The sequence below is a fragment of the Pleurodeles waltl genome, chromosome 8 (genome assembly GCF_031143425.1).
Source record: "Pleurodeles waltl isolate 20211129_DDA chromosome 8, aPleWal1.hap1.20221129, whole genome shotgun sequence".
Lineage (NCBI taxonomy): Eukaryota > Metazoa > Chordata > Amphibia > Caudata > Salamandridae > Pleurodeles > Pleurodeles waltl.
Window position 1 is genome coordinate 101370259 of NC_090447.1, and position 18647 is coordinate 101388905.

Consider the following 18647-nt stretch of genomic DNA (forward strand, 5'->3'; position numbering starts at 1 on the left):
GATTTTCCCTGCATCGTCCATGAGTGTCAAAGATCCCCGCATCGCAGTGAGGAACCAAGACTGCACCCTGGAAGTCAACGCAAAGCCCTTTGCAACGTTGAAAGAAACAGTGCATCATCTGTGCCGCACTGGAAATTCCGATGCATCCTATTTTTCCACGCATCTCCTCCTCTGTGGTCTCGTGCGTGTTATTTTTGAAGCGAACCAGGTACTTTATGCAAACAAGAGACAACTGTTGATTTCTAAGATTTAAGAATTTTTTATCCTGCAAAAGTGATATCTCAACTTGTGCTTATTGAATCTTAAACGTTTTGACCTTAATTTAACCAGATAAATATCATATATTTTCCTAAACCTGTGCGGTGTATTTTTGTGGGGTTTTTTTTGTTGTGTTTTCACTGTGTTACTGTATGATTTATTGCACAAATACTTTATGCATTGCCTTCTAAGTTAAGCCTCACTGCTCGGTGCCAAGCTACCAGAGGGTGGAAACAGGATAATTTGGATTGTGTATGACTTACCTTGACAAGGATTGTGGTCCCTACTTGGACAAGGGTGTATACCTCTGCCAACTAGAGACCCCATTTCTAACAGTGAGTAAGTATGGCTGCTTTGGCAGGACAGGTGTCTTGGCCAGCCTTAGTCTACCTGCCAGGGAGAAAGATAATCTGATCGAGCGATGTACTTGGGTTTCAGTGTGCGACATTACTGCAGCATAGTTTTTCTGTAGAACTACATGTAAATATGTGTATACCCAAATTTCCACGTATTTAACTGAGAGGCCCTGCCAATGAAGTGAGAAGTGCAAGTTACACATGTTAGTGGTCTCTAGCAACAGAAAGATTTCCGCCTTGGCTGAATTTATGGATATTCTTGAAACAGGAGAAAGTTAAGGAATATTTGGTTTAGATGGATAACACTAACTTCAGGGTTTTTCACACAGTGTGACATCTTCCTTGGACATGAGGATACGTTGCAAGAGGAAACTAAGTCTGCTCTCAGCATAATTTTGCCTAAGATGCCCAGCTAGATGCTTCATAGCCATTGTAAAGGAGGATGGGCGACATTAGTAATTTCTGCCATGTTCAAGTCTCTATCATCACCGGCTGCCACACAAGGCCATTTTGGTGTATGCGGGTCATGGGGACCCAGTGGAGGCGTTTTAACCATCTAACATTGCCAAGCCAGCAGTGTAAACAAGCACTTCCATTAGAATGAGCCTTATGCTTTTGTTGCATCTAGAAATATGTCTCCCACTTCAGCTTGAGGATCAAGTTGGTATAGTTGACAAAACAATGTACGAAAAGTTTGAGGTGGATCGGGCCAGTTTAAAATCAGATTGATCCCTTGCGATAGGTTCTATCCTTTAAGAAGTTTGTGAAGTTTTAACCTATGCATCCTGATGACAGACTTTCTGTTTAGATCATGTTTTTTAAAATCTTTTTCATGTACTTTGAAGCACTGAATAAAGTTCATTTTTCTCACACACAGGATCAACTTGTGCAGCTGCTATTGATATAAAACGTTGAATCTGAAGGGATCTCTTCACCTCACGTTACCCTTTCAAGCTTCCAGATACACCTCTTCAGCTGTGCATAACAGTCACTCCGTCGAGCGATAGAGAAAGCATCAGTTCACCAAAGAGGTACAGTTCTTCTAGATGTGAATGTATATTTCTGTGAGCTGCATAAAATTACTTGTCTTATCTGATCTATGAAATTATACCGATTCATTGAAATGAAAGGTTTGTTCTACGCATGGTTATTTAAAGTTTTTTCAGGCAAATTGATATTGAGGAAAATGCAGTTTTGCATATTATTCATTTATCATAAATATCCATGTGTTTATGTGTGTTAATACCTGTTTTTGGCCCTTCTCTAATCAAGGGGGACTTTAGGCTGGTTTTGTGTCCACTTGTAATATTCTGTGCACTGCCCTTTCTGCTAGTGCCAGGTGACCCTCCCCATTCTGGCACCACTTTGCATGGTAGCCCGCAGAATCTTGAAAACCAACTACCTTGGTGGGCATTTCTAGTAGCAGTCTTTCTCAGCGTGTTACTTCACAGTGCCACTACCCTACCCAGTGTCCGTGCACTGTAGGATAACCTCACTAGAACATGGTGTCAAAAGTCATGATCCAAGGATGAATTCACAGTGGAAGAAACCCTTTACTTAAACACTGAATATAGTTCAAGGTACAGCAAATGCACAATTCACACGAAACAGACAACTAGTATTTACCAACAAGGCTTTAACTATAGCTTGGAATCACTTTTAGAAGATAGTTTATCCCTAACGTGAGAATTACAGTCCCTTGATCGCAGGTAGCTCTTGAACCGCTGAGTTGTTCTTTTAATAAACACATTCACTGTCTCAGTCTCTTAATTTATGCACTGTGTTTCAATTATTTAGCTATTCTTGTATTTTCAGTGTGTCTTAGAAATGAGTTCACTCTGATGGCCTCTGCTTCTTATGGCTTCAAAGATAAATGTGGTCTCCCCTCACTGCAGCTAGAGCCAGACTGGATACAGCTTCCAAGCCTATGGGCCCTGGAGCTGCACAGGAAGTAGTTGCTTGTCGGGGGTTCCCATTCACGTTTCATTTACTGTGAATTTGTGCGATTCAGCAAGTCTTTTCCTGTGGGCCTTTACGTACCAGCGGTCTCAGCCAGCCCAGCTATTGACATGGTTCTCAGGCAGCCTCTCCACTTTCCAGGGAAATCTATCTCCTCAAACTCATAGTTCAGCCTACTCAACGGCAGTCGCCCATCTTTGATGCCTTGTAAGGCAGTATCTCCAGCGCTCCCCACACTTCACATCATGTCAACCCTCAACGCACATGGTTTATATTTATACATAGTGAGCTTCACGTTATAGTAATCACTGAAGAAGATCTGTGGTTGTTTTACGTAGGATCCTCTAAGGTAGACTCCTAACGCACATTGTATTGGTGCTCCTTGAAGAAATGCAGAAGGAAATTTGTCTTCTGTGTTCCTTTTTAATTTTTTTTTATCTCTGGTTTGGTGCTGTCCCGGCTTGGAGGTAACCACCCGAGGTGGTTGGTTGGTTCCTATTTAAGGTCTGTAAAGTGTGCAGGTTTTATAGCAGATTTTGAAGGTGAATACAGGCTTGGATAGGGAGCCGTAGTAGTGTTGGAGTGATGTGGTCAGACTTCTTCATGCCTTTGTAGCACATTGTGATGAGTGCCTTTTAGTGGTACCGGTTTGGAGAGCATTGAGCAGAACGTTGCCTCTGTTCTTGCAAGCAGTTTAAAGTTAGCAGTGTTGTGAACTCAGTTTCTTGGAATGAAGGTTTTTTGCTTTTTCAATCAGAAGAGCTAATGCCTACTCATGTCATGTTTTTCTTTGTGATCGACAGTTCCATTTGTATTTTGTGGGCCTTATATGTCAATTTGCTTTGAGCAGACGTCATGGGCACCTCTCAGAATTCATGTTTTCATTCAACATTCTTTTATCTGCTCGTGATGAATCACTGCCTCAAAAAATTAACACAAAAGCTGCTAAATTGCACAATACGACTTGAGCACCCCCACCCTGAAGAGGCTTTATCTTTTTTGCATTTGTATGTTTGCTCTGCAGTAAAAACTGAAACCATGACCTGCCTTTTAATATCAAGTTCGCCTGCAAGCGGAGCACTTGACAGCAAATGATGTGCAGTACTGCTGTCCTCATTGCTCTCAAGACATACATCTGCCTTGGTGCCTGGTGTCAGCAAACCTCTGAACCCCACTTATTAAAATGAATAACTGTGCCTTTGGCCTCTTTAAAATGGACTTTTGAGACATTTATTGACTGTATTTGCACGTTTTCTTTCCAAAGTGATCACTTTCTAAACAACTTCATGTGTATCCCTGTGGGTCAATTTCCTAGGAAATTAAATTTAACCTGGTGCACCCTATCACTGTTGCATCAGGCTTTTCATGCATAAAGAAGCACACAATGTATAGGATAAGCCCCTGCTTCTGAATAAGTTACATATTATATGTACTGTAAATATAATATTGCAAGCCACTAAAGAGTTCTGTGACCAAAAGGCCTGCTTTTTCTAAATAAGTTCCATGTTGGACTGTTATTCGGCATTTGTATAGCAAACAATAAATAAAGGTGATATGATAAATGTCTTATTTTCATGTAGAAAATGTGAATTTATGGTGCTCAGAAGGAACAGAGTTCGAATGCTAGCTCTCCCTTTTTGTTCAATTAGAAGCCGTGTTTAGGTCGAGCACGCAATCACTTTTCGATCTGTTATAAGGATTCTGTGGGTTATTAACCATGCCCATCATTTTCATTCGTTCATGGGCTTGCCTTTCAAACATCCCTTTATGTCATTAGTAAATGTTGAACATGGGTCCCGCCTCAAGGCGTTTTTGTTACCGCCTTGCAGACTGACCCTGTTACATGGATCATTGCACGATTGCTGATATACTTCGGTGTGGGCCAGCTATTTTTTTTTTTTCTTTTGTCTCTCCCCTTTGTGCTCCATGGCGGCCATGGCACTGGTCACATTGTTCACACTGTTACCTAATCCGTTACCTGATCAGACTAATTTATTTTTGCTCCCCCCTTCACGCTCTAAAGCTTCACAAAAACACTTGTAACTGATAAATGGTTTATGTTAAAAAATAAAATAAAAAAAAACACAGAAATCCTGAAAGCAATATTCACAGCACTCGGGGAAACTCGCCCCATAATGCATTGCAGGCCAATTCTTGTAGAAAACATTTTTGCCTATAACTCAGCCTGTTGTGGTCCTAGGACAATAGGACCACCACCAAAACATCCATGACAGCGTGTTCTTTATGTCTACATCATCTCTGGGTCCCCACACTAGGTTAGAGGGGACCACAAGATAAAAACCCCTCCCACCATTCACTGTATTTGTAAGCTCTCTCATGGCTGGAACGTTTGTTTTACAGCTGGGAGTAGTTTGTGTTTTAAGGGCCTTGTTTGTAATATCATTGTAGTAGATCTGTTAAGCCTGAAAATGTGTAATGCACTACGTCATCTAGGGGCTGAATATATGGTTACACTGCATTGCATTCTGCCATTTTCTTCTTATGTGCATATGCCTTCTAGGGAATAAATATGTGGTTACATGACCATGTTTCTTAGAAATGCTATTTTAATTGTGGTGTCCTCTAGGGGCTGTTCTGAGCATTACAATCTAATGCTGAAAGTTTATTTCTGATTAAGGTTTTTATTGGGTTTACATGATAATAGTATATGTTTGATTAATCTCGCCTTATTACAATTATGGCCATGATTCAGGCCAATTTAACATCCTTATTACACTATGACTGTGTGAACACTCTTGATATGTTTGGGTGACCCTTCTAGTTTATTTCTCTCGTTACTCCTCTGTGGCTGTCTTGTGTATTTTTGGGGGGAATTGTGTTAGCCAGCCAGCAACTCTGATGGTGGGGTGGTGAAAGTGGTATTCTATTGTAATTAGCATGGCAGATTTAAATTAGGATGCTAAATAGCAACATTTTTATTTTTTGGCTGCAGATAAAGGAAGAAGGTAAATTAAAGTGCTTTAGTTATATGCATGGAATTATGTGGCAGGAAAACACCGAATTATGAGGCAGGGTTGACCAATTTATGTGGCAAGAAAAGTCCAGTTATGAATTTACAACGCCAAAAGCTCTAACTCAAGCAAATGCAAGACCTATTGCATTGCAAATGCTTGTTCTACTCAGTAAGCAGCCTTTCACGCTGCCTGCTGACTCTGGCAACCAGCATTGTGATGTCACAACTCATCTGTCATAAATTATTACACTGGAGCAACTATGTAATTTTCGTATTACAGCTGACAACTGATATTAAACGAAAATATAATAAGAACATTAGAGACTTCTTGTGGAGGAATTGCACACTTCCAGGTACTATAAAATAGGAACTTGTTGAGTTATTATTACCCAATTCATTTTAATGATTTCAGAAAAATAAAGGACTGAGTTGGCCCTGCTGGCACAGATCTCAGCAGTGAGTGTGTAATCTTGTTGAAATACCTCTCTGGGTAAATATAAATTTGGAATGGGGAAAGTAAGAAACAAGAGCTGTTTTGGGTGGTTTATGGAACAGTTTATCCGGCATAATAACAAGTATTATCCCCCCAGCCTGGAGCTGTGTGAGATTCTGTAGGGCACGTTGTAGTGACAACAGGAGCTGTTGGAGGAGAAACAGAACACGTTTAATGTTCACAGGAGGTCTCCTTAATTGATCAAACACCACCTGCTAAGTGCCAAGCTTGCCCAACAACAGAGTTTGAGGGTGACACACACACGGAGACACAGGGAAGGAACGGTAGAGGCAAAGGAGAGATAGAGGGGAATGACAATATTAATCAAATTAATGAAATATAAAAAAATTACACATGTGCAGAGAGATCTCTTGACAGCAGCCCAGAGGAATTCAGTAACACAGGGCAAGGTTTGCATCAGAAATCGTATGAAAAGAGATGCAAGGGTGAAAATCTCCGTAGGCAGAAGAAGATGAGGCATAGCAGACCAAATATGTCTAGTAATGTAAAAATATAGAATATTTGAAGGTGCTTTACCAATGATTGACACTGTTAAAAATATTTGTGTTACAAAAAACATTAAAATGTCAATCTTTCATTGTTTCCTTTTACATTCTCTAAACTGAAGAGTATAGCTTCTAGTGCCTTTATCAGTAGGCGGAGAAGTGGGTCCACTGAGTAGCACACCCCCCTCAGCCAGGGGTGACAAGCTGCAATGCAAACTCAAATGTTCTAGACCATGAATGTAGAACTGAAGCTCGGCTTATGCAAGTAGTTCATGAAAGTAGTCCTTTGAAATGTCTCTGGCAGCAAGATTACAATACAACTTCTTAGAACCAATATTTATAAACCTGGAGCATGTTGCGCTTCGTGCACTGTAGTTATCAAGCGTCTTACTAGTTGCAATATAAGTGTGTCTTCGGTCGAGTAGAAAACGGGATAAATGATATGGTCTCTGGTACATGATCCTGAAGCTTCATTGAGGGAAGCGGAGTGGTCATAATACATTCTAAGGAAAGTATCTGATTATGTTCCATTGCCTGTGCCTGAGATTGCACCCCATCCAGCTCTGACGGAAAGTAAATACTTTGAGTTGTACGTACTTTGAGTTGTGCGTTTGGACGTTTCCTTTTCTGTACCTTTGCATATTCATAGCTGTAGTAGGTGAGTGGAAAAGTTCCCTCATACTTTATGCACTAACTCAACTGTCTTCTTGTTCTCTGTCTGTGCAAATAAATGATTTCCTGTATAGGCAGTCTCACTGCAGATTTGTGACCTGTGTGCAGGCCCCGGTAGGTAAGAAACAAACAGCTAAAAAAACTAAAAAGTCTATGCAAAGCCAATCCATTTGGCTTGAATTTTTAGTTATAAGCAGGATCGCTGTGGTAGTAATAGAACAAGCTTCCCTCTGGCACATGAAATAGTTACAGCACAACCAGCAACACTACAGTGACCTACTCTGTTGCTTCTTAAGGACGTTTAGATTTTGGCCGTCTACAATAATATTGGAATAGGTGATGGCTAGGAATAGTATGGCTTGAAGTCCTCTGCAACAGTTAATATGTCTGACACTTAAATATCGTGCATTATAATTATGAGGAGAGATGAGTTGAGGCAGACTACATGCCCATTAAATTATTTCTCACTGCTTAGACTGGCCAGAAATGTTAATATCCTTCTTACACGGTCTAACAAATTCTATACAAGAGATCTCGGTATTCAACACCCACAAATTTCTTACTCCCAAAATGCCATCTCTTTTGGCTTTATCAGTGTTTGTTGCTCATGAAACTCACTCTTAGCAAACCTAGTGGAAACTGTAGAGTAGTGAGCAAGTCCATGAGCATATCTCTGGTCACATAATATATATTTGTCAACTGATCCCATATTTAGAGAGCATCTTTAGGCAATGGTTGTGTTTTTTCACCCAAAGGTATTAAGTTGTGCTGGAACCTCTAGTCCCATACTGACAATGAGAAAATTGGATTTATAATCCCCAGTGTTGTTTATGCTTTAGGCTAATCCGCAGGACTGGCTGTAGTTACTCTCTGGATATAGGACCTGTTGACCATCGTGGATAAATATAGTTTACATAATAGGAGACCATGCTCATGGTGTAACTGCAAGGCTCTTCTGTCACTACCTTCCATTGCATTACATTACATTAGAGAAGTCCTGTCTTGAGGATTGGTGTTGACTGCGGTACCAAAATAAACCACAGGACGCAGACCCTTTGGGGAGGGAAAGTGGGGAGTGCTAATTAGTTCCTCCTTCCTTGTGCATGATCTCTTTGAAGAGCACTTCCTCTTTAAACAATCCTTGCAGCTCTCCAGTTGCAATCAGACTGCCTCCGATATAGGGCTGGTTGCTTACCAACCCCCCCCAGAAGTTCACCAACTGGCACTCGCCTGATGTCCATGATAGCTGCTACTTTGTACAATGTCCTATCCAGGGGCCGTATTATACAAAGTGCCCTGGGGTGCAGCAGGCGTGTGTGCCTGCTTTGTGCGCCCCCAGGGCACTTTGGTATTACAGAAGGGGCAGCAGATGCTTGTGCGGACCCCTTCTGTGATACAGATAACGCTGGTGTGCACATATATCACTGGTAATATCATCAAATGGTGTTCCCTCATTTGCATGGAGCATTTAGCCCATGCAGATGAGGGAATCTCTTTGCCTCTGCCCCCATGCTGTATTATAGATGCGGGCGCCGAGGGGAAAAAAGCTCTCACGAGGCACACTGACAGTGCATCACAAAAATGTGGTGTAATGTCCGTGTACCCCTGATGGCAGACCTCTGGAGGGGGTGAGAGGATTCTATGGCACTCCCAGACATCCTCTTGCAGGCAGGGGCAGTCACTCAGTGCACCCGCCTGCAAGGAAACCTCTCACCCCCCCTTAAAAGTGCAGGCGGGTTGCCACCCTCCTTGTGAAACACAGAGCGGCTGCTTCAAAGTCATCCTGGATTTCACTTGTGCTGCTGCCAGGGTAGTGTAAGTTGGGGCCTGCGACGGGTCCAGCGCATTCAGTCTCATACAGCACATTCTCCTTGTTTGCGCAGAGCGCACCTTCAGAAAGGTACGCCCAGCGCAAACAAGGAAAATGCTCCTTATGTGTAAAGCAGCCCCAGGAGTCTAGGCTCCTGATGATGATGATGCTGCGGTTGAAGCTGGTTGAGTACAGCCCAGCTGCCCCTTGACTGGCCACTGTCCATCTTAAAGACACACGCGAAAAGGGACATATTCTACAAATGACACGGATGCTCAGAGAAATAATGGCTGCAAAGATGTACAGCTGTATTCCTGATAAGCCTTCCAGTCCAAGGGCTAGAATTCAGCGATGATGTACACTTCCTTCTTTTATGTTTGTGGCACACTTTTGCGGTGTCAGACCTCATGCCATCGCATTTTATGAATTCCACATTAGCACATATTTCTGAAACTGATGTAACTGGCAGTGATTTTTAATGATACCATGCTGGGTGTTGTGCTTTAATTGGAATAGTACTGGCAACCATGTAAACTGCTTCTCCCACCCCCACCCCCCAAAGGTAGTCAAGTGAAATGTATGAGTTGAGAGATAAGTATCAACTTCAGGAGCAGCAACACTCTTAGAGAGAGAAAATATATTGAATTGCAAGACACCCCCTATGCAAGTCATCCCAACCACAAATGCATGCCTTCTCGCCCATTTTAAATTTACCATACCACCTCGCTCCCTGCTCCTGCTCTCTTCCATAGTTGCCTCCTGCATCCTTGCCTTCATGTAACAGTAACATGCTGTAGCTGAGGCTCAAATTCCTAGTCTAGCTCAAAGCAAGTGCTTATGAACTGAATGGACAATCTTTTTTCAAACATATGTATTGATAACCGCGCTGGGAGTAATTAGAAAGCAAGGACAGGCTGGGGTCCTCAACCGTATGGAGCCATGTAAGAGTTTAAAATCTCATGAGGGTTATCTCTCATTGCACTTGGTTCCCAATCTCCTGCAATGTGCCAGAGTGGGTGAGAGGTATGGAACGTTGCTGTCAGATCGAAGAGATGGTCTCCGGGTGAGAGGGAGCCCTGCTAAGCACCAAAAGATATGGGGCCCTTGGTGGGACTGCTCAAGCTTGGTCCCAGCAGGGGTGTATTGACCACCTCAGTTTATCATTGCCTGTTCTGTTTTATGTTTAGGTTTTTAAAAATAAAATCAATAAAAACTGATTTAAAAACCCTTTGAGATGTCTAATAGAGTTTGGGAAATGCTCCACTGTGCAGCACATTTCTTCTAGGTGACATAAAATATATCCATGCATTTTTGGATATCACCTTTAAAATATACTTTTCTTTATTTATTGTTCACGTTCTTTGAATGTCTAAAGCAGAACATGTTTTCTTTATCTTCCAGCAAAATAGTGCCTCTAGGTTCTGAAATAGTGGTTGAAGAGTCTTTGACACAGTATTTCTAAATGTAGTCCCTTTAGAGAGACAGGGCATCATTTTCTCTCCTGGTGATATCCCGCTGTAGGCAGAAACTTGAGTTTGCATCTGAATCAGGAAACCAAGTGTTTCAGCAGTTCTGTTCATTCCCATGGTTTGCCTCCACCATGTTTGGCAGGTAAAATGCTGTTACTATGAGTTTTGAACTTTGGAAAGTATAAGGATGCAATAATGCACCAGATAAAAACTGAACCCCTCATTGTTGGCAATTTTGAGTTGGAATATTGCAGTGTCGGCTTACCATGAAATAGAGAATGAGCCCCTTTGTTTTTTCCGAATATTACAAGTCTGTAGTTAAAACTATAAATGCACTTAAGTAAAATTAGCTATGTGAAATGACAGATGGTGTTTGTGAGTGTTCATTAACATATCTACTGAGAATGCCTAAGACATTGCATTCTGTCCAACAAGTGCTTCCAGGAAATGTGTTCCTCAGGAGAGAATCCTCATTGCTAGAGTTGAACTAAATTCAACACGCCCATGCCCGAGAAGTCTTTGGGGACAACATATTTCTTCTCATCAGCTACGGTAAGCCCCTAATAAGTTTATTCTCAAAAGACAGTAAGCCACCTGTTATTGCAGAAGGTTCCTTTGAACTAAAGAAAAACTTCTTACCCATTTCAACCCACTCAACGTATGGTGCTAACAACGCTCATGTCTGGATCAGTAGTTGGATGAGTTATATTTTTTCTGTGGACTTTTCTATTCTGTCCAGGAGGGCAAGAAGGAACATCCCAATATTGCCTAACCGAGTTCTTCATCCTTCCAATCTCAATTATTTGGATAATTGCAACTCTGCTTGTTATAGTGCAATGTCATTTCTGAAGTAGCAAGAGGGAAATACCCAACTTGTTATTACAAAGCCTTCAAGAATACAACCGCCGTTTTCACTAGAATTTATCGAATAGCCCTCTCATCTTTGTTCTCTAGTCTCTCAGGTCTCTGACCACCCACCCACCGGTCACTCGAAGGCAGCTCTTAGTTATAACAACAACCTTTACAAAACCATTATGCTGGCAAGATATCACAGTAAATGATCACTGCTAACATCTGCTGTGATCTTAAGTTCACAAGTTTGAATCTCAGCAAGAATATCTCTCCCTTAAATCGCTATGTGGTCAGTAAATTTATAGATAAAGGTATTGGTAACACCTGTTTACAGGGCTTGTACACAGCAGAAGTGAACAATGAAGAGGTATATTATAACGTGAATACAAATAAACTACATCACTGCAATGTCCATTTCTTTTCTACTGTCCTTGAGCGGTAACTTGGTTTATGTCTGGCCTCGGGTTAGGTGGAAAGATCAACGTTTGAAAATGCTGTACAGAAATTCAAAGGTGTCTGGTGGAAGTTTGTCACAACATTGAGTGCCAAAATATCATTCTAAGATGACATTGCAATACCATACAAAATATCAATGATGAGCTTCTCTCAAGAGGTCAAATTAGTTGTTGTTTTCAGTACCTCCTCCTTGAGCCATCAAAGTATAATTCCTTTTCTGCTTTCTTTCCCTTTTCTGTTACATTTTCTAACCCACTATCTTTCATTGGTCCTCCGACTTACCTATGTGATCTGGTGATCAATTTGCTTAAGTTCCTTTTTTTTTTTTTTTTATGCAGGTAGTTTTATGTTGTTCCAAACAGGTATTTGGCTCTCGGTCCATGTTTTTGCCACATTATACGATGCATCAAAGACCACTATATATCAATAGATCAATCCGTTCATACTGTGTTCTGTAAAAAAAGAAAAACCATGAAGGATCTCAAAAGTTTTAAAAGTTTCAAAAGTTTTAACAATGATTCAGAAAATAGCTAAAACAAGAATCACAATATTTTACAGCAGATTTTAAGAAACAACTAACACCAGAACAAATAAAGGGATCCCATAACATTTTGTAAAAACATCAGTGCAGGTCTGCATTTAATAAAACCATAATGCTTAAGCAAGGGTACAAGATATCAACACCTCATTGGTTTGTAAAATTTACAGAAAAAGATATGAAAAAGGTAACTGTTTCATGTAAGATATGTTATAGTAGTATAGTGTTTAAAAGTATGTAGTGTAGTCTAAATATATTATTTTTGTAAATCTACATCTACTTACAAGGAGAAAATAGTGGTAGTTGGTATAGTGGATGTGATATTGTTGCAGGTCGACATTTTGACTGCGATATACCCCCCTCCATATCACATGACTGCTTTCCTTTTGGAATATTCACCTTTTAGCTCTGGATGCTGCATTGCACTGCATCAGTCTAGTTAAGAGTTTAACTTCTTCAGGCTTAATAAAGTCAAGTGGTGGGATCTAATTAGGTTGATAATTAGAACAAATTTGACAGAGTAAGTAGGTATCTGTGAAGGACCATGCCTCCGACTTCCACAGGAGGATTATGTGCCTGATTAAAAAGGTATTTGAGTTCAAAACCTCTGCATCCTCGGAAGGCCTCCCTGGTCTCCTAACCCTCCCTCCAGCCCTACATTCTCAGCACTATGCTTACATAAATGTGGCGCTTGCAAAGCAGGAGGGTCATGTTCAGACTTGCTGAAAATGAAGTCCTCCAGTGAAGAGTGTGCTGTTCCTACGTCAGTGTTTACCGGAGAGCATATCTGGAATGCCAGTTCTAGCAGTGTGAACGTGTCAACTTTTTTCATGCTGGAAGATATGCATTCTGCTTGGAGAATGCAGCATTTTGATCCTAAGATGTACATTTATCCTACCTATTCATTTAGATAGTGTGGACATCTGCTCACCCAGCTGTCAAACAAAATTGTTACCACACTTATATTGCGTACTACACAGAAAGCACATCCATGTAATCGTACATTGCCCCAATCCAAACCTTGCTGCATTTCTACTGCGGATGATGTCTCCTGTGTAGGCGCTGGTAGGTGAGACAATAGAGTTCCTAGCTGACTGGCTTTAGGAAGCTTGATACCAGTTTTGGCCAAGGGGTTCCTACCTGCATGATGTAATGATGCTGTATTCTGCAAGGGGGTGACTACAGGGTTCCTATCTCGGTGGCATTGGAAAGCCTCATAGGTGGTGAATTCTGAGTTCTAAGCTGGTTGGTATTTGAAAGATGAATGCCTCCAAATGGTGACCATGGGTTGCTAATTGGTTCAGTTGTTAGATATTCCGTTCAGATATTAAGAAGCCAAATGCCTTCATGTGGTGTCTAGTAGGCTCCTAGTTGGTTGCTATTAAGAAGCTGTATATCACCAGCTGATGACCGTGGGGTTCCTAGTTGGCTGGTGTTGAGAAGCTTGATACCTTCAGCTGATGACCATCATGGTCAAGGCCAGATACCACTAGGTTGTGACCACCGGTTTCCTAGTGGGTACCTGTGTATCTCAAAGGTGACCACAAAGTTTTAGCTGTTTAGTGTAGGGAACTGGATACTTCCAGATTTTGGTCACAGTGTTCTTAACTGTTTAATGGTGTGAGGAAGCCGAAGAATTCCAGGTGGTGACTACGAGGTGCCTCCAGGAGATGACCTAAGGTTCTTAGCTGGTTAGTATGAGAACGCCAGATAACTCAAGATGGTGATAACTGGGTTCCTTATTGGTGTGCGCTTAAACTGGCTAAATCCATGTGGTGATCATTGGGTTTGGCTTGTGCATGTTGATCCTCTTTTGATCCCAATAAAAATGGCAGGATCATCACCAGGACTCGGGGGTCTAACAAGCCCGAAAGAGAGATTATGAAAGGTAATGCGGTTGCTAAAGGATGAGGACCCTGTTGACAAGTCTTAGGGCAGGGTGAGCGGGAATGGCCTGAGCTTGGAACTATGCTGGATACCCATAGGGGGCTCCAATCAGCGCACAGTGGGAAGCACAGTTGGATCTTTGTATCTAAACTATTGTTAATGGGGACCAGTGATTTTTCTTGCTGTTGTTTTAGTTATTACCCAAGGTCCCCAGTGATCCCTGGGTCTCTCTTGTTGAAATATTATTACGGTGTAGGGATGGGGCACTTTTGCTGCTGACTGGGGATTATGGCTGATTGCTTGTATGGTGGGGACACACACTAGCTTGTTACCCCAGGTGTTCTGGCTGGTTGAGCACAGGAATGGGACCCTTCAGCTGAATAAAGGGTAGTGGGGCTACCAGTTGGTGGCCTGGGTCTCTTAAGTGGTCAAGTGAAGGAAAAGGGAATGCGCCCTAAAAGAACTTTATACCAAAGGCTTATACTCTTAGTATTACTTTGTATACTGTTAAAAATATGCAAACTTCATTTTGGGGCAACCCACTGTTGTCGAATAGTTATGCACCAGCACACTGGGTTCCTAATTCTCATGCATCTTGAAATTAATAAATTCTGAAACAAAGAAATTGTCAACCACTGTCTCGTACTTATGGCAGCTCTATGTTATGATATATTACGTTAAGTGCAATTGTATAGCACATCTCCACCATTTGTCTGGTTCTGAAGTGATTTTGGAAGCTGGGTTGCCCTTTATGTTTCTGGTGTTCTCATTGGTGGAAGTTAAAATGATCTGTTGCTATCATGTTTGGTTTGGTTTCATATTATTGAGCTGCGAGTCACAGGTACAGTGGTCAAGAAGGTTAAAATAGACATGTCTTGCTTCGTGATGGATTGTAGCAGATAGCGGCCGGCCTAATCAGGATAGGGATCTGTGTAGCACATTATGTGCATGAATGACTAATGAGCGGTCTCCGCAGGTCATTATAATAATCTATATTTCATTGTGTTGGCTTTATACCTTTCCTGTCCAAAAATTACCTCACTGCATTTCAGCGAGTATGTTGGATGTGATCTTATGCAGAATCGCAGTTCGGAACATTTTATTTTTGTTCTCCACAAGTTTGAAGCAACCTGTACAGCGGACCTTCTCACTCTACTGTTTAAAGCTGTTTTTTTTAGTGCTGGCTCAAAAGAGCTTTGGTTTTCTGACAACCATGGTTAACTTTTTTCCTACCCTGTTGCCTGTCTACTCCTTTGTTGGGACTATGCTTTGAGTCTGCCCTTTGGTCGCCCAATTTAGAGATGTCATCAAGCAGGTTAAACATGTCCTTCTGTAGAGGTTTGTTTAAACATGATCCCAGTGGTATAATGTGAATGTTATAGCTTGTGTAGGTATGTGCTCATAGGACACTGAAAGGGATGAAATACATCACAAGTCAGTTTTTTGTCCATTAGCTGTGCCTCTTCTTGAAATCTGGTCTCAACTGCTCACAGAAAAAGAATGCATTGTTAGAGGCTTAAAAGGGTAAACTATAAAATTTGAAAATGCTGGAGACCTCCATCTGTCGGGCACCACGTGTGGAAAGAGGGGACCACTAAAAAGCTCAACCCATTCGAAATATAAAGAGTGTGACTTAAGGACTCTGCTGTTCATTTTAGTGGAACTGCGTGGTACTACAGTGTGCCCTAACATGGGCACTGATTCCACTCCAGTATTACCTCAAATTTCTAATTGCAGGGTAAGAGCGCATCTCCTTCGCTGCCCAGGTGCGACATCGACATTTCTGTGTTCGGTGTTTTTAAAATTTGTCCTGGACTCCAAAAGATGTTATTAGTACACATCTCTGCCTTTGCTCTTCATCTATGAATGCTTTAAAAAATCTTTTGCCTCATTAGAGTTACAAATATCCCCAGGACACATCTGCTGACCAAGCACATGCTCCTATAGCTCCTATGTGGCGTATGCGGCCCCCTCAACAGTACTGTTACACCCAGATCAGTGCCATGTTAAGGGTTTGGGGATTGCGGACAACAAATGTTTTGAGGTCCCCTTGCTTTGTTTAGGGCAACTGGATTTGATTACATATATCCTGCTAATTCAAGCCCTTTTTATATAAAAATGATAAAGGTTAAGATACAAAAATACACAGAAGTGAGTTAGAGAAAAAGTTCACTTTGTGGGGGGGTGGGGGGGCTTGCAAGGTGGGGGCCATGGGCAATTGTCCACTTTGCCCACGCCTTAAAATGTCTCTGTTACAGATAAATGACATTACTGACATCTTGCAAGCAAAGCCCACCTTCACCATCGTCACACGGAAGCACGCCACTCTGATTACAAAGGCAGACCGCTTGCCTTTGTCAGTGCTTTTCTCCTCTGCATATTTTCAGCTCTGACCTGGCATCGGCCGCTCAAGGCTGCTGAATCCCACACACATTGGAATCTACGCACCCAGTTCTGGAAGATGCTGAGCGAGCAGCCCACAAGCACTGGCCACCGCCAACTCCGAGATGCTTCCATTGCTGCTGGAGCGCAGCCTTTTAAATTCCTCGCCGTGGGTCAGTTGAGTTTATAAAATAACAGCTGCCTCCTGGAACTGAATCGCATTTATTTGATGTTAAAGCTGAAAGAGTTTTGGGGGTGCGATACATCTGTCTGTGTGTTATGGTGTTTAAATAGCGCCTACTACCTCTGACGAGGCACTTTTTCTCTGAAGGTATCCTACGTTCAGCAAGTATGCTTAGCCAGTGAACTGCTGGTGTTTCTTTTGTTTTGATTAGAAGCTTTTGAATGTCTCAACACTATAGCACCAGCCCTCCTTTAAAGTCAGCAGGTGCAGTTTTCATATCACGTGGGCTGCACACTCTACAGACTTTCTGAAATGATGTAAAACAATCTAAAATTCAATAACATGAGGTGGTTAAAAATCTGTTCTTTTCAGGCTATATCATTGCATAGGTAGTTGGTTATTTGAAAGTCCCTCCCTTGAAAATGTACCTTTTGATTCCTGTTCGGTTCAAGTGCTTCCGGTTGCAGGAAGGAAAGGGTCAGATTTCCAGTACCCTTGAAATGTGCAAAGATATTGCATGCGGACTGTGCTTTTTTTTTTTCAGGCAGATTTATTATGCTTCATCGTGCACCCTGAACAGAAAGCTCCTCTGACAATACACTAAAGGTTTGGCAGAGAGATCTGCTTTACAAGAATATATTCTAGGCTTAAATCTAGTGTTAGTTTCTCAGAATTAATTCGATTAGCTTCTTTTTTCTTGATTATTATAGAAAATAAAAATTGACTGATGCATGAGCCGTCCTTCCTTCGTAAGGTGATAAAACAATGTGGAAAAAGAAATCGATTGATTTTACGAGATTGGCACCTCCAGTTCTCCCTGGCAATCAGTCGTGCCCTACACCTTGTCCACAGGTTTTAGATTTCTGATTTATCAAGCTCAGGGAAAATGAAGAGGCAGGAGACCAATGAAAAGAGAAATGCTTTTTGAAACTAAGCTTGTTGTGTATCGGGGTGGGCGAAATGTTTTTAGAGCAGAGTCTCGGAATGAATAAAATCTCCGCTTATTACTGGACCCTAGGCAATGACATTTCTTTTATGAGCCAATGATGAGAGTTGGAATAATGTTTAGTTCGATGGCATCTGTCGCTGTAGATATATTCATTATCAATTTTTAGTATATCATCTTTATTGACAAAAAAAAAAATTATAATCAAAGATCAGTAGAATCAATGATAGATAGCACTACCGTTTATGGTATTTATTTTTTCGGCATTTCCATCTGTATTTATCCATATTTATTTTTTGCTCATTAAGCTTCTGTATTTATCCATTAACTTTGTGTTTACAAATTAAGCTGCAATATGTTTTTTGCCACATTTATTTAACTGATAAATGTATACTAGCATTTGAATGTCTAAAGGTTTCAGCAGAATACAGTGCAGTAGCATTATCTGGAAACATTTGCATTGTAGAATAGCATAAATAACAGTAGATCTGCACTTAATTATGCTTAATTAAGAATCTCCCCTACTCTGTCTGTACACCTACAGACCTGGCACGCATGATTGACAGTAGAAACAAATATCTAAAGAAGGCCTATTTTCCATATTTTTCTGTATTTAAAATTAAATAGTCAGAGAAATAAATACATTTCTGTCTGTATTTACCTGGAGAACTCTGAGCCCTAATGATAAACCAAACAATGCATGAAGCACATTCCATACAATTAAATTTACTAGTCTAATCCAAAGGATGGTTTTGTAAAGAGATTAATCAATTAATTAGAAAACTCATAAAGAGTTAGTAAATCAGAGCTGTGAAAGCGTTAAGAAACTCTCAGAGTTTTGAAAGCAAAATATGTTTCAGGCAAAGAGAGTCTCAGAATGAATCTAAATGTCAATTTTAAAGAAT

General features: G+C 41.1%; 1 protein-coding gene across 2 annotated transcripts in view; it reads left to right on the forward strand.

Moving 5' to 3' along the window:
- The window catches only part of FAM168A (family with sequence similarity 168 member A), a 345391-nt gene that overhangs the window by 43912 nt on the left and 282832 nt on the right, over positions 1-18647 (forward strand). For both annotated transcript variants that reach the window (XM_069203838.1, XM_069203839.1), the window contains exon 2: positions 1492-1645. The gene's annotated coding sequence lies outside the window, so the exon portion shown is untranslated. The remainder of the gene's footprint in view (positions 1-1491; positions 1646-18647) is intronic.